General features: G+C 30.8%; 1 non-coding gene and 1 pseudogene across 1 annotated transcript; both read right to left on the bottom strand.

Moving 5' to 3' along the window:
• Window positions 1-1,088: 1,088 nt before the first annotated feature.
• On the bottom strand, window positions 1,089-2,190 carry LOC127137879 (ATP-dependent Clp protease proteolytic subunit-like; annotated as a pseudogene).
• Window positions 2,191-3,744: 1,554 nt separating this feature from the next.
• On the bottom strand, window positions 3,745-3,815 carry TRNAC-GCA (transfer RNA cysteine (anticodon GCA)). Its single transcript has one exon. It is a non-coding gene; the product is annotated as a tRNA-Cys (tRNA).
• Between the last annotated feature and the right edge of the window lie 4,140 nt (window positions 3,816-7,955).

A 7,955-nucleotide genomic window follows, 5' to 3' on the forward strand; every position in this document is an offset into this window, starting at 1 on the left:
ACGTGAAAACCCTTTTTACCAAAAATGGGACTTTTTGTTATTCCAACTTATTTATTCCAATAAATAATTATCCCAATAATTATTATTCCAAAATAATAATAATAATAATAATTCAATTATTTAATTAAATTAATAACTATATTATTAACTCCATTTAAATAATTATTATATTATTATCGGGGTGTTACACCCTTCGTATCATGAGTATGTTGCAGATGTATCGTACGGCCCTCCTGGATATCCAGTCGGCTCAGCTGCAACTGCAGATGAAGATGCACCCCGGTCTAACGTGCGGACTGGAATCCGGCCATCTGCACCTCTTCTTCGAACCACTGCAAAAATAATGTTAAAAAAAATAATTAAAATTAAAAAAAAAAAAAATACGTACCGGAACACTTCAAAGAAGAGTTCCGGTTAGTAAAAAACACAAAAAGCCTTCCGAAACACTTTCTTAAAGAGTTCCGGTATACATCATCCAAACCGGAAGTCTTGAAGAAAGTGTTCCGGTATACAAGTATACAAACCGGAAGACTTTCTAAAAGACTTCCGGTTCAGTGTCCCTTAAAAACAACAAACCGGAACTCTTTAGAGAAGTGTTCCGGTATACAATTTCCAAACCGGAAGACTTACTCTTAAGTGTTCCGGTATACAATGCAAAAACGCCAAATATTTTTCTTCTCCGGAAGTCTTCAACGAAAATGGTAAAAAAAATTTGAAACGGAAAATATACCCTATTTATATGAGGGTATTTTGGTCAAAAAAATTTAAATGTAGGGGTATGGGTACAATTGTAGGGGTATAGGGTAAAATTTTCTTATTATCTGTGGCTATTTTAGTCATTACGTTTCAAGAAGTCATCCAAATTCTTTCTTTTAGCAAGAATTTAGATTCTTTAAAAAAAGTTGATTTTGTTGAAATCAAATACATGAATAGGAATGAAAGAAACAATGTTTTAAGAAGAATTTCTTTTTCATCTTCTAGTTCTAGAAATTATTATAGATGTCAATTTATTCAACATTTGGATCGTTGGGGTTATCGTATTATTAGTCTGGGTTTTCTCTTTTTAACGGTAGGTATTCTTTCAGGAACTAAGAACAAGAATCTGATATTGTATCAATAATTCCGTAGGCTTGGGCTTCTTCTGCTGACATAAAAAAATCCCTGTCCAGGTCTTTAGATATCTTCCAGGAAGGTTTGCGTGTTCTTTGTCAATAAATATTTGTCATCGTTTATCGAATTGACAGTAATTCGTGTGGTTCCAGCATACATTCTTGGATCATTACCCTGAGAGTATAATAAGGTTTTTCTGAATCTTGACTTCAAAAAGGGCTATCCAAAAGAACTTCAATTTAAAGCCGTAGCGATTTGTTATATATCATACGACTCTACTTTCAATTTTTCATTTTTTTGACCTTTCATTGAAGAAATAAAAAAAAATATACCGGGTCGATCAGACCCAAATCAGGAAAGAATCCAATAACCAACTTTCTTCTTTTGAGAATATTTTTTAAATTTTAAAGACTATGATGATTCCGTTGCTCTCTTATTTCGTCTAGTTTTTGATTCAGCAATCCCAAAGTTTCTTTTTTTTTTCAAATAAATAAAAAAATCGTGACACTAAACAGAGGCTCTAGTAGATCAGATAAAATCCTAAATACCCCTTTTTCCTACTACTCTTTCGATATATAATCGAATTGTTTTGAAAAAAAATATTATTTTTGCATATCGAACTCAGAGTGCCATGCTTTTTTTTACTTCATATTGGCGTATGGATAGTCTTTTTTTTCTACAAATAAGAATCATTGGCGCCAAGCGTGAGGGAATGCTAGACGTTTGGTAATTTCGCCTCCTAGCAAAATCAAAGATGCCATTGAAGCGGCTAATCCTACGCATACTGTATGTACTTCTACTTCTACAAATTGCATAATATCAAAAATGGCCAATCTAGATAGAACCTCTCCGCCTGGAGAATTTATAAACAGATACAAATTTTTGTACTTGTTCTCTAAATTGAGATATATCATCATACCACAAACTTAATTTGATATTTCACTCTCAACCTCTTGACCCCTAAAAAGTAGTATGTCGAAAAAAAGTTGATGGTATAAGTAAATCCAAGAAGCTTCATCATCGCCAGGAACCTCAAAGCCTACCTTTGGAACACCTACTGGCATAAAAAAATAATCAAGTTGGCAGTTTGTGCTTTGGTGTGAAGTTGTGCTCCACCCCCAGCCAGATAATATAAAAAAAAAGAAGACTAAATGAATAATGAATAAAGGAACGTTTTTATGAATAGGTCAGTCATTCTTGGATATGTCTCTATTGCTATTATTGTTACGTGTTATTGGACAACTAATGAATTTTATTCTTTAAAATAAAATGAAAGAAGGTTACAACCAGCAGAATTCTATTAAATCCATATATTAGAAAGAAATAAAATCTATTTGTTTCTACTATATTATCTATTACGGTAGGAAGGATAAAAATAGAATGTTTTACTAAAAAAAGAGTGAATATCCAATCTATCATTTTCTTTTCATATGGATATATGGATATCGATCTATAGATATATATGGAATGTCAATTCCATGGCGTCCACATTTCATCTAAATCGATTCTCTTTGTATTGGTTCCAATCAATCTGAAATAATGAAAAAGAAACTCAATTTTTATTCTTCTTATTTTTATTTTGAGATTTCCGATTCTTTTCAGAATCCCGGTAACTAATAAATAAAAAGAAAGAATCTTTTTAGTATTTCAAAATTTAATTTGATTAAATTGAATATAAATATTCAAAATAATTAAGTTTGGAATAGTAATCCGTTTCCAATTGTCTGGATTCCCGGGATATCAAGATGGCAACAATTTCAATATTTGTTTGATTCAAATAGCTTTTTTTTTCAAGATTATATATACATGGAATATATTACACCCCTGGAATACAATAGAATTTCTAAATCTAAATAAAAATTTATTTCATTAATTAGTATTAATAAAATCGTTAAAAACTGGAAGAACCCCAGCTAGAAAAAAATTGAGACAGTTTGATGCCTTAACTCAATTAGTATTACCTTTAGAGTTCACTTCTTCCCCATACTACAAGGGAAAGGGAAAATGTAAAAACTACCATTAAAGCAGCCCAAGCAAGACTTACTATATCCATGTCAATTATGTCTCCTATCTATATCAATATGAATCAATTCTTTTATTAATTCTTTTTTTATTGTTTACTCATTTTTCTTGTATTCTTTTTGTTTTTGTTTTTCTCTAAAAATTGGAGAATATCTTATAATAATAATAGTGGAATCGCTGGTACAGAGTCAAAAAAGGATTCCATTCCGTCCTAACACTATTGGCGAAACATCCAATTAGAACATCTAGCAAGTTCTTATCATATTTGGAGTAGAATTGACAAATTGGAAGCATAAGTAAAAAATATACTTAGAAGTAGTAAGGTAATGAATCATACTAATAGGTAGGAATACAAAGACCTATGTTTTATTTCCCCTTTCATTAAGTAAAAAAGAAAGAATCAAGATAAATTCCTTTGCATACTCTTATTTGCATCTGTTAGTTCCCTTGGATCTAATCCTTATTGTATCCCGTCCCGATTCGTTCTCTAAAACAATTGGAAAACAGGCTAGTAAATTCTTTTACTATGGATTACCCAAAAGAAAGAGTTTTCTTTTTCGTAGACTGGATATCGAATAGAATTATTATTATTTTTTGATTATCTTGTTGATCAGGCGACACCCGGATTTGAACTGGGGAAAAAGGATTTGCAGTCCCCCGCCTTACCACTCGGCCATGCCGCCCAAATGATACAAAAAAATAGATTAGAATATAAAAAAACGAACGTATACCTTTTCAGTCACAAAAGAAAAGTAAAAATTTTGGGACAAATAGCAACCGTTAACTACAAATTCCGGAAGAATTAAGGAATCTTCATTTTTTCTTAATGAGAAAAAAGATATAAATTGATACATTACAAATCAATATTATTATATCTTTTTTTAGAATCCTTCTCTATTTCCATTATAACAGGAACTTCTCTATTTCCATTATAACATGAAGTGTTAATACATGTCAACCCCAGAATATCCATTTTTATTGTTACACATTATCTAATCGGGTATCTTCTATGTAATTATAGATTACAGGGAATTTTCCATAAATTATCGTACTTTTATTTTTTTTGCCAATTTTTCATTAAATAGATTGATGAATGAATAGAAAAAACAAATTAACACAACATATGCTGTCCCGAACAAATAGGACTGCAATATCGTAAGAGACCTATATAGATATCTATAGCTGAAGTTAGATCTATGAATGTTTAATAAATCCCCGTCTTTTTATGCACTGCAATCCTCCAATTCTAAAATAAGGGGTCAAAATATCTCTCTTCTTTGTGAATTCTCATTCTTTTTTGAACACTTGAAATGGTAAAGGGCTCAAAAAAATAGTATATTTTTTTCTTCTGATTATTTTATTTTTTATATCTTTCTCTCATGGAGCCGAGCAAATACTAAATTTATTTTTTGAATATCAATCGAATTGGAATATGGAATATCATACTATACTAATAGTATAAATAGAATTCATTTTTTTTAGATTGTAAAAAATACCCCGACCCGAAGTCTACGTGAAAGTTATCCATTTGTTTCCATTGATATTACAAGTTCAATTCTATTTGTTTTGTTGCAAATTCTAATTGGAGTATCCAATTTCCTCTTTTAATAATAGGTATTTCATAGATGTAGTTAGGTAAAATTTCATGTGATTCAGTAAAGTAAAAAGAACAGAAATTCCATTATTGATAAATCTATTCATGTGATTCGATGAAGAATGACAGCAAATAATGGGATATTTTCGAAAAAAAGGGGGGAAATAAAAAATGCTTGGGGTTGGGAATGAAAGAATGTCTACACTACCCGGATTGAATCAAATATAATTTGAAGGATTTTGTAGATTCATTGATCGAGGCTTAACAAAAGAACTTTTGAAGTTTCCAAAAATTGAAGATACAGATCAAGAAAGTGAATTTCAGTTATTTGTGGAAACATATCAATTGGTAGAACCCTCAATAAAAGAAAAAGATATTGTATATGAATCACTTACATATTCCTCTGAATTATATATATCCGCGGGATTAATTTGGAAAATAGTCGGGGTATCCAAGAACAAATTATTTTTATTGGAAACATTCCTCTAATGAATTCCCTGGGAACTTTTATAGTCAATGGAATATACAGAATAGTAATCAATCAAATATTGCAAAGCCCCGATATCTATTATCGGTCAGAATTGGACCATAACGGAATTTCAGTCTATAGTGGCACAATAATATCAGATTGGGGAGGAAGATTAGAGTTAGAAATTGATACAAAAGCAAGGATATGGGCTCGTGTAAGTAGGAAACATAAAATATCTATTCTAGTTCTATCATCAGCTATGGGTTCGAATTTAAGCGAAATTCTTGATAACGTGTATGGAGAATTGGACTTAAAAGGGAAACTTGGATGTTAACGGTATGGTTATGATTGAAATGAAATGGATTATGGGTTTGAATGTAAAATGAATGGGCTTATGCATTTTTACAAAAAAAAAGGTGAATGAGCTTAATTATGTTTACCAACCCTGGCCCACCAAGAAAAAGAGAGAAAATCAAAATGATTGAAATTCTAACAATAAATTGAAACCGAACTTGATTTTCAAAATAACGCAATGACTTCTAAAATTAATCAGAAGTCTCAAGAATCAATTCTAAAAAAAGCAGGTTTGTGTTAAAAATCAAATTAATCTTTTTAAAACAATGTAATTCCTAGAATTAATTTGATAAACGAAATGATTCATAAAATCAAAATTTAAATTTCAAAAATCATATCCAACCTCAAAAAATCAGTTTAAGCTTCAAATATTAATTTGAAGTAAAAAACCAATTTGAAGCTAAAATCAACTCGAAAAAATATTATGACATAATGCTGACTGTAATGACAACATGCAATGAACTGATGAATCCAACTGACGCGACTTGTAAATCGGATTGAACCATGGTTGAATGAATGGATGAACGCATCAATGCAACAAGAAAACGTGTAATTGGGAACCAAATGGCTGACCAAGAATGATCATGGTTCAAGAGTAAAATGAGGTATAAAACCCGATGAGCACCTGGTCATCATGACATATGCTAAAATCATGATTATCAAGGCATGATCATGTTTGATAAAATGCCTCAGAATCAAACAAATTATCACGCAAGTGAAATCATTTACCAATGCTATAAACCAAGGGATTAGGGTTTGATTGCCCGATCCACCTCATATTACAGATGAACCCTAGTTTCCAGTAGATGCAAGCACAAAGCCATGAATCCAAGTCACTTGTCTCCTTGTGTTGAACCATGCTTATGTAGATGAAATGAATGCCCAAGATGATATGCAAATGTTCAAGATTAGTGACCTATATGATCATTGTGAATTGTAGGGTGAATTTTGGGGTATGCCACTTGGATATGAGGCGTATAGCTCAACCATTCGAGTACTCATCATCCACTCCAAAACAATCTCAACCAATCAAACTTATATTTTCTAGTCCACACACGATAAAAATCTTTTCACAAACGAACATTGTTTAATCCGTTCTACCGTGATACAAACAAACACTTAAAGCCTTCTATTGCAAGCACAAACAACTTTTAATTGCTAGAATGTGACCTAAACACTCGTTCACTAAAATCAACCAACCAACACTCATTTTCTACCAAGAGCTACGAAGTTTTGAATTACTCATCGCACGTGCGAATACGTAGGAGAAAGACCCGCAATCTTGTCAAGCACCATAATAAAAAACCTTTTTTTCGACCTTTTCTCTTTTCTTTTACACTTGTAATAACTAGAAGAAAGTAAATCACGTAAGCTAGCATTCTATTCACAAATCTAACTAAATGGTTCTCATTGAGTATAATGGATGTGAGAGGTGCTAATACATTCCTCTCGCATAATCGACTTTCGAATCTGAATTTGGTTGCGACGACCATTTTCTTTTTCTTTTAAGGATTTTATCGATATTTTTCTTTATTTTATGGAATAAATAAAGTCAATGACGACTCTGCCTATCATCTCGAACGCGCGAATGCTCCTGATATTTTTTCGTGCCACAACACTTACTAAATGGTAATCTTGAGGAGATCAATCCAATATCTTGTTGATGTATCGATAACGTATGAGTGGATAATCATAGTACTATTAAAATAAAATTAATTATTGATTTATGTTGGACCAAAAGTAGCTTAGGTAAGCCTAAAGGCAAGGGAGGATATTTGCATGTGCATGAAAATTACAACAAACTCAAAACGACAAAAATAAAATGAACATTTTATCATAAAAGGGTAATATAGTCATTTAAATTATAGATTAGAGATTATAATAATAAATTAAAAGTTAAAGCTTTAGTATTCAAATTTATTGGTAATGCTACTATCTCAAGTCTCGACTAAAAACTAACCGTGCTTATCATATAAAAAATACATAATTTGAATTAGTTAATAGTTACTATCAGGTGAAAATCTCATGTCTGTAGTTTGTTAGCTTAAAAGGGAAAACAAAAAAAATTAAAAGTTAAATATTTAATATTGGAATTTATAGGTAATGCTACTATCCCAAGTCTCAACTAAGAACTAACTGACTTTATTATATAAAAAATATATTATTTAATGACATAAAAAATACATTATTTTAATTAGTTAATAGTTACTATAAGGTGAAAATCCAGTGTGTGTAGTTTGTTAGTTTAAGAGGGAAGCATATAAATAAATAATTAAAGATTTAGTATTGGAGTTTATGGGTAATGCTACTATTTCAAGTCTCAACTAAGAACAAAAATATATTATTTTATTCAATGATATAAAAAATACATTATTTTAATTAGTTGATAGTTTCCATCAGGTGAAA

Source organism: Lathyrus oleraceus, chromosome 4 (assembly GCF_024323335.1).
Source record: "Lathyrus oleraceus cultivar Zhongwan6 chromosome 4, CAAS_Psat_ZW6_1.0, whole genome shotgun sequence".
In the NCBI taxonomy this organism is placed as follows: Eukaryota; Viridiplantae; Streptophyta; class Magnoliopsida; order Fabales; family Fabaceae; genus Lathyrus; species Lathyrus oleraceus.